This window comes from Leptonychotes weddellii, chromosome 7, assembly GCF_054177405.1.
Source record: "Leptonychotes weddellii isolate Sample4059 chromosome 7, ASM5417740v2, whole genome shotgun sequence".
Lineage (NCBI taxonomy): Eukaryota > Metazoa > Chordata > Mammalia > Carnivora > Phocidae > Leptonychotes > Leptonychotes weddellii.
Window position 1 is genome coordinate 76,661,406 of NC_138375.1, and position 6,868 is coordinate 76,668,273.

At 37.7% G+C, this 6,868-nt stretch overlaps 1 long non-coding RNA gene across 1 annotated transcript; it reads right to left on the bottom strand.

The window, feature by feature from the left end:
* Nucleotides 1-210: 210 nt before the first annotated feature.
* Nucleotides 211-5,232, bottom strand: LOC145722480 (uncharacterized). The gene is made up of 3 exons (XR_014146783.1): nt 5,124-5,232; nt 4,539-4,620; nt 211-626 (listed from the first exon to the last, which is right to left on the bottom strand). It is a non-coding gene; the product is annotated as an uncharacterized LOC145722480 (long non-coding RNA).
* Between the last annotated feature and the right edge of the window lie 1,636 nt (nt 5,233-6,868).

Consider the following 6,868-nt stretch of genomic DNA (forward strand, 5'->3'; position numbering starts at 1 on the left):
ACTCTTCAATTATATTTTGCACCAAGTAAATCACAAACCTTTGTAGTTCAGGAAGTTGTTACATAACTAATGCAGACTATAGATTTAGCTGTAAAAACAGATTTGTTCTCAATTTGTTTTCCCCATTTTAAATACAGCTATCTTGTTTACATATGCAAAGATTTCTATACTCTGCTTTTTTTTTTAAAGATTTTATTTATTTGAGAGAGAGAGAGAGCACATGAGGGGGGGGGAGGGTCAGAGGGAGAAGCAGACTCCCTGCTGAGCAGGGAGCCCGATGCAGGACTCGATCCCGGGACCCCAGGATCATGACCTGAGCCGAAGGCAGTCGCTTAACCAACTGAGCCACCCAGGCGCCCTATACTCTGCTTTTTATACTCTGCTTAAAAACATTTGGGATTCAACTTTCAGTTCCAGGATGATGGGCTCACAAATACTCATACAGGAAAAATATGTTGGATATGTGGAACGTATAGGTATCAAAGTTCAAAACCACGAATGTTTTACAGGATGTTCTGTGAGGCCATTGGCCTAAACTTTTTTCCCCACACAAAATGTAAGCTGAGGTTCTTTTTTATTCCATCCTTGATTTTCACTGTTGGCTTGACTTCCCTCTTCAAATCTGTCTGAAACATGAAGCAGAGCAAAGCATCATCACCTTCTGGTAACTGTGGAAATTACAATCAAAATCAACAAAGCAAAGCACCCTTCACACAGATTCATCTCCTTGGTGTTTAAGTGATGAGATGAGTCTACAAAACTCAGATTCAGCATCGAACTAGATGGTCCAGGTCACAGAGAGATTCTACTGAGGCAGTTTTTTTTTTTTTTTTAAAGATTTTATTTATTTATTTGACAGAGAGAGACACAGTGAGAGAGGAGCACAGGCAGGGGGAGTGGAGGGGGGAGAGGCAGGCTTCCCGCCGAGCGGGGAGCCCGATGCCGGGAAGCCCGATGCCGGGGAGCCCGATGCAGGGCTCAATCCCAGAACGCTGGGATCATGACCTAAGCCGAAGGCAGGCACTTAACGACTGAGCCACCCAGGAGCCCCTCTACTGAGGCAGTTTTAAAAAGACCATAAAACCACCGTATCAGTTTATGCTTCCAGATAGGATAAATTGCTTTTGTATCACATATATTTAGAGAAAGTGGCTTAAAATAATTTGGTGTTTGGAAATAGGATGCTTAAGTAATTGCCATTGACACTGCCTTTTTAATCTCTGGGATTTCAAAACATTTTCTAAACATTAATGCAATGGGACCCCTGTGAGGCTGATATTATCATACTTATTTTCCAGGACAATAAGCAGGGAACACAGGGCCCATTTCTTGCCTTGCCCCATGCGCTTCAGAGCTTGCCCAAGCTCAGCGTTCCCTTAAAAACCATTGGATCAGCTCCATGGGAGCACAGAGGAATATGAGAAATGGGTTCTTGGACATTTAAGGGATTTTCATAAGGTCGTGTGTGCAAGTGAGCTGTAGCTGAAAGTCAAAGCCAAAATTCTAAGACTCCTTATTCAGTGGTTATATGTATTTCTTCACCAATATAATACATGGAGAATATCAGGCTTGCAGGAATATGCTGGTAAGAAATGGAATCGGTTGCACATTTTTTTAGTAACTTAATTAACAAATGCCCCCCCTTCTTATTTGAGTAAAAATGACTAGATGTTCACAGGCAGCGTGAATAGGAGACCAGCAAGGACCAAGAGTGAATTTCAGCCTCGACTTTCAGAAATTATGAAAGAGGTGCCAGTAGCCTAATTTGAGGCAGAGACTAGATTTTGCCCCTCTATCAGGTTGTGGTATAAAGAAGAGGCATATTCAGAAGGTGGAATGAGGGGTTAAAAGTCACACCAAACATGCTGCAAAGGCCTGTGGGCATCTCAACCTTTTTTTCTTTAATTGGGAGAAGAAGAGCTTTTGACTAAAGACTAAGTTCTACAATGTAGGCCGGTAGCCCAACTGGGAAATACTCTTGATTTGAACAGTTTGCAGCAGTTCTATTCTGAACTCTTTATATAGATTCTCTTTCAATACTGGGACACCTATTTTAAGGCGAAAGGGGTATTTTACTAATTTCTTTAATAAGCTTTGACTGCAAGCAATACTTGGAGTTGGTAATCATCAGCTGGTTCCTTTCCCCTTACGCACTGCAGGAATGAGGACAGTTTCACAGCTGGTTGTCAGCACAGGTCTTATCACTAACACCAATTATTGATTTTTAAAAGGCCTACACTATTAGTACCCTGCGACATCTCTTCACACGCAATATGTGTTTTAAAAATTCCTTTTTAAAAAACATAAAATCTAAGTCTAACCTTTCTATCATCAGTGTGCTTGCTCTTAACATTTTATCTTAAATCTTCACAGGAAAGCAAACCAGGAATCTTTTTCTTTTTCTTTTTTTTCCCCCTGGTCTAATTTAGAAGCAGAGATGCTTGCCCATATGATCTCTCTGGCAGGTATCACATTAGGAAAAAGCAAATGGTGGGCAGTGAAGAGAGAATAAAAGAACACAATTAGAAATTTTAGGATCTTCTATGCCCTTTTCTTTGCCTTTATTTCATGCTATCCCAATCCGTGCTAAAGCCACTCATAAAAACCCACCTGGCTTCATTCTCCCTAGGATACCTGCTTTTGCATAGGTCTTCAACTCAAATTGTTACTTTTCTCTTCCTTTATAAGTTCCCAATGGTTCATTCTAGGAATTCTTTCAAAATAAACTACACACATTTTAGTCACTCTATTCATCTTGTCCTCAAATAATTAGTTCTGGCCATATTCTTCTTCAGCAGTAGTTTAGAGAAATCTGACTCTGCTAGGGTTCCCCTAACAAAGTACCACAAACTGAATGAGGAAACAACAGAAATGTACTGTCTTGCTGTTCTGGGGGTTAGAAGTCTGAGATCAAACGGTCAGCAAGCTTGGTTACTTCTAAGGGCTAGTGGGGAGAATCTGTTCCATGCCTCTCTTCAGCTTCTGGCAATTTTTGGCGTTCCTGAGCTTACAGACACATCTCCCAGATGTAACTTCATATGTACATCGTGTTCTCCCTGTGTGTGTGTGTGTGTGTGTATTCAACTTCTCTCCTTTTATTTTTTTTTTTAAAGATTTTATTTATTTATCTGAGACAGAGAGAATGAGAGAGACAGCACATGAGAGGGGGGAAGGTCAGAGGGAGAAGCAGGCTCCCTGCTAAGCAGGGAGCCTGATGCGGGACTCGATTCTGGGACTCCAGGATCATGACCTGAGCCGAAGGCAGTCGCCCAACCAACTGAGCCACCCAGGAGCCCAACTTCCCTCCTTTTATAAGGACACAGTCATTGGATTAGGGCCCACTCCAATGACCTCATCTTTACTATATCATCTGCCAAGACCCTACTTCTAAATAGGGTCACATCCACGGGTACTGGAGGTTAGAACTTAAACATTTTGGAGGGCATACATCTCAAATCAAAATAATAGTTTTTGTTAAATGTCTTTACATGTGTCACTACTACAAAATCCCAATGCCTCAGCAAAGGCAAAAAAATAATACATTAATTACTATGTGGGTGGTTTATAGATATTGATAAATAGAAAAACAAATTTCATGAGGATGCAAGAAATTTGTAAGTAAAAAAATCAAGGTAATCCATTTTAATATGTATAAAATCAATATCTGAAATATGTACCCACATTCTGATATTTTTCAGTAGCAAATTCAGTATAAAAAACAGAACCTACATTTTCTGGAGCAACTAATACACACATTACTGCTGTTGGGCATTAGAATTCTAAAGATAAATGAGAAATGTTTATCTCCAGATAAGTTAGGAGGAGTGAAGTATAAGCAGATCATTGAAATTTAGAGGGCATCACCAAAGAAAGCCATAGAAGTGGGGGGAAGAAAAGGCAGGAGTCAACTCAGCCTGAGTAGCCTCATAGTTGGGAGGAAGTTTCTCGAAAGAAGTGAGCGTATCTCTTTATAAAAGAACAGATCTGGACAGTCTTACCTAAAAAGAAGGCTGCCTTACCTAAAAGGGAGGCCCACACTTCATATATATAAATATTTAAAATGATCAATTAACAAACTACTATGTTTTAATGTTCTACCTTGCCAAGTATAACTTTTGAGCAACAAAATATAAAAAAATATGATTGTGAGTTTTTTATATGGAATAGGAAAAATAGGAAACATGATAGAATTTCATTATTGCCAGTGTTTAGGTCTGCTATTGAACTGGTGATGTTTGAACAAAAATTAAGAAACTTAAATAATTCAGAAATACATATGTATGTATTTTGTACATTTTTTTCACTTTCATTTTTTCACCAAGATTTTTAGAGGTTGTGAAAAAATTTGCTCTTAAGAACTTAACTTTTCTAGTGTATCTTCAGACATTATTAAAATGAAATCTAGTTACTTAAGAGCATTTAGCCTACATTATCATCATCTGTGCCAGAATACAAGGTCAAATCTGATGTTTATTTTCTCATAAAATATACATAATCATCTGGGTAAGTGACATATAAGATGGTAAATATAAACTTACTTAGAACAAGAAAAATATTAGTCTTTTATTTTTCTGTCTCTTCACTTCAGAGTAGTAATTTTAGTGACATTTTCTGGAAATTCTAAAAGCAATAGAAACAAATGAAAATGAAAAAATAAACAACATGCACATTTTATAAGACTTTTGAAAACATCGGCAATCACAATAGCTGTAAACCTGACAACATCAAACCTCCAAAACATCTGGATATTGGATTTTTTTTCCTTTTTTTTTTTTTTTTTTGCCTGCTGTTTTGGCTTAGTGCAGACACAAATTGCAAAAAATTAATAAAGTTTCCTTGATTTGCAATTTTTTTTCCTCCATAATTTTCCAGGAAAATGCACCCAGGCTTGGTGGTCTGATCCTTGGAAATCTCTAAAGGAGCTTAGATATAAGTAAACATCAATGTGAAATCATAAATACAAAACTGATTGTTACTTCCAACTGCACAGACTCAATGTTAATGCCCACCCACAAAGGCAATTCCTTGGCTCATTTCTCCAACACTGTACTAAAATATCAACCTGTGACGATTTGCTATAGATACAACAATCGTTTTCATGTTAAGAGGAAATTAGTCTTTACCATCAGGAGTTGGGGGCATCATATCTTCATTTTGCTGGTGAGCTAATAATGAACTACAGAGCACGTGGCAAATATTATAGCTTCTGCATCTTCTGCTTAGTTATATAGCTTACTTGAGCATATTACATGAATTAATCCTAATTTTATCACTTAATCACAGTAGATCCTGTGATTCTGAAATTCCTGTAGTTCAATAACATCCTGCAGCTGGAACTTCAATGCCACCCCCCTGCTCACTCCAGAAGCTAGCCAGGAGACATAGGCTCCGGGGACCTGAGTGGAGCTTAAAAGACTATAACTTTCACAAAAGGAGTTATAACATCCAAGATTATTACCGCAAGAATGCTATTGTTTAAATAATGAGTGTGTTGACCATTTAAGTTGACAGTCTTGGTCATAATTTATTAGAGGCAAATTAGCATAGTTAAGGTCACCAAAAGGAAACTATTAAAACATAAATGTTTTCATTTCTTCTGATCTCGTGCTTTTCCTACAGCACTCTATATCACTTTAGTACTTCTTAATTAAGAATGAGGCCTTCCTCCAACTCTAGATCTATGGTGCAAGCATTCCCCTGTCTGTTTATTTTGATTTACAAAATAGGATATAAAGCTGGATTGTATCATCTTAAAATCAAATCAACACCAACATGTAGCTTTTAGTGGTTTATAAAAATGATTTCACTACATGCAATAAAAATGTATCTGGGAAAATTTCTCTTTTCAAAAATTGAATCTTTCTCAATCTCTTTCTCTGTCTCCCCCCTTTTTTAATTTATCTCTCTTCCCCTCTTTCTCTTTCCTTCTTTTTTTTTAAATATTGTATTTATTTATTTGAGAGAGAGAGAATGAGAGAGAAAGCATGAGAGGGGGGAGGGTCAGAGGGAGAAGCAGACTCCCTGCTGAGCAGGGAGCCTGATGCAGGACTCAATCCAAGGACTCCAGGATCATGACCTGAGCCGAAGGCAGTCGGTTAACCAACTGAGCCACCCAGGCACCCTTTCTCTTTCCTTCTAAATTAAGATTATATTATTTTAGAAAGTTTCATCATCTAAGTACACCTAACATAATAAATTAGGATATAGTTTTTATGTTTTGTTAAAATGCCTAGAGCATAGATTGAAAAAAACCTAAGATGCCTATCCCTTTTGTCAAATTAGAAGCTGCAAATAGATAAAATAATAATGATGTGGGCGCCTGGGTGGCTCAGATGGTTAAGCGTCTGCCTTCGGCTCAGGTCATGATCCCAGGGTCCTGGAATCGAGTCCCTCATTGGGCTCCCTGCTAGGCAGGGAGCCTGCTTCTCCCTCTGCCTCTGCCTCTCTTTCTCTCTCTCTCTGACTCTCATGAATAAATAAATAAAACATTTAAAAAAAATGATTTAAAAAAATAATGACGTAACATTTCATTTTTTAGTTGAAATTTTTGAGATAATTATAGATGCACATAAAATTTTCCAAAATTTTCCCAAATTAATCCCAGATTTTTCCCACATTAAAAGAAATAGTTGAGAGACCCTGTGTATGCGTTACCTACTTCCTGCCAATGGTAAACTATAGTAGTATATCAAATCAGGATATTAATGTTGATAGAACTCAATAGTCTTATCCGGCTTTACCCAGTTTTACTTGTACCCATTTGTGTATAGTGTATTTAGTTGTATATGCTTTTACCACAGTAACAATTAATTTGAACATGTCAATATTTTCTTCAATTTTAAACACCTATGCCTAACACATGCATATG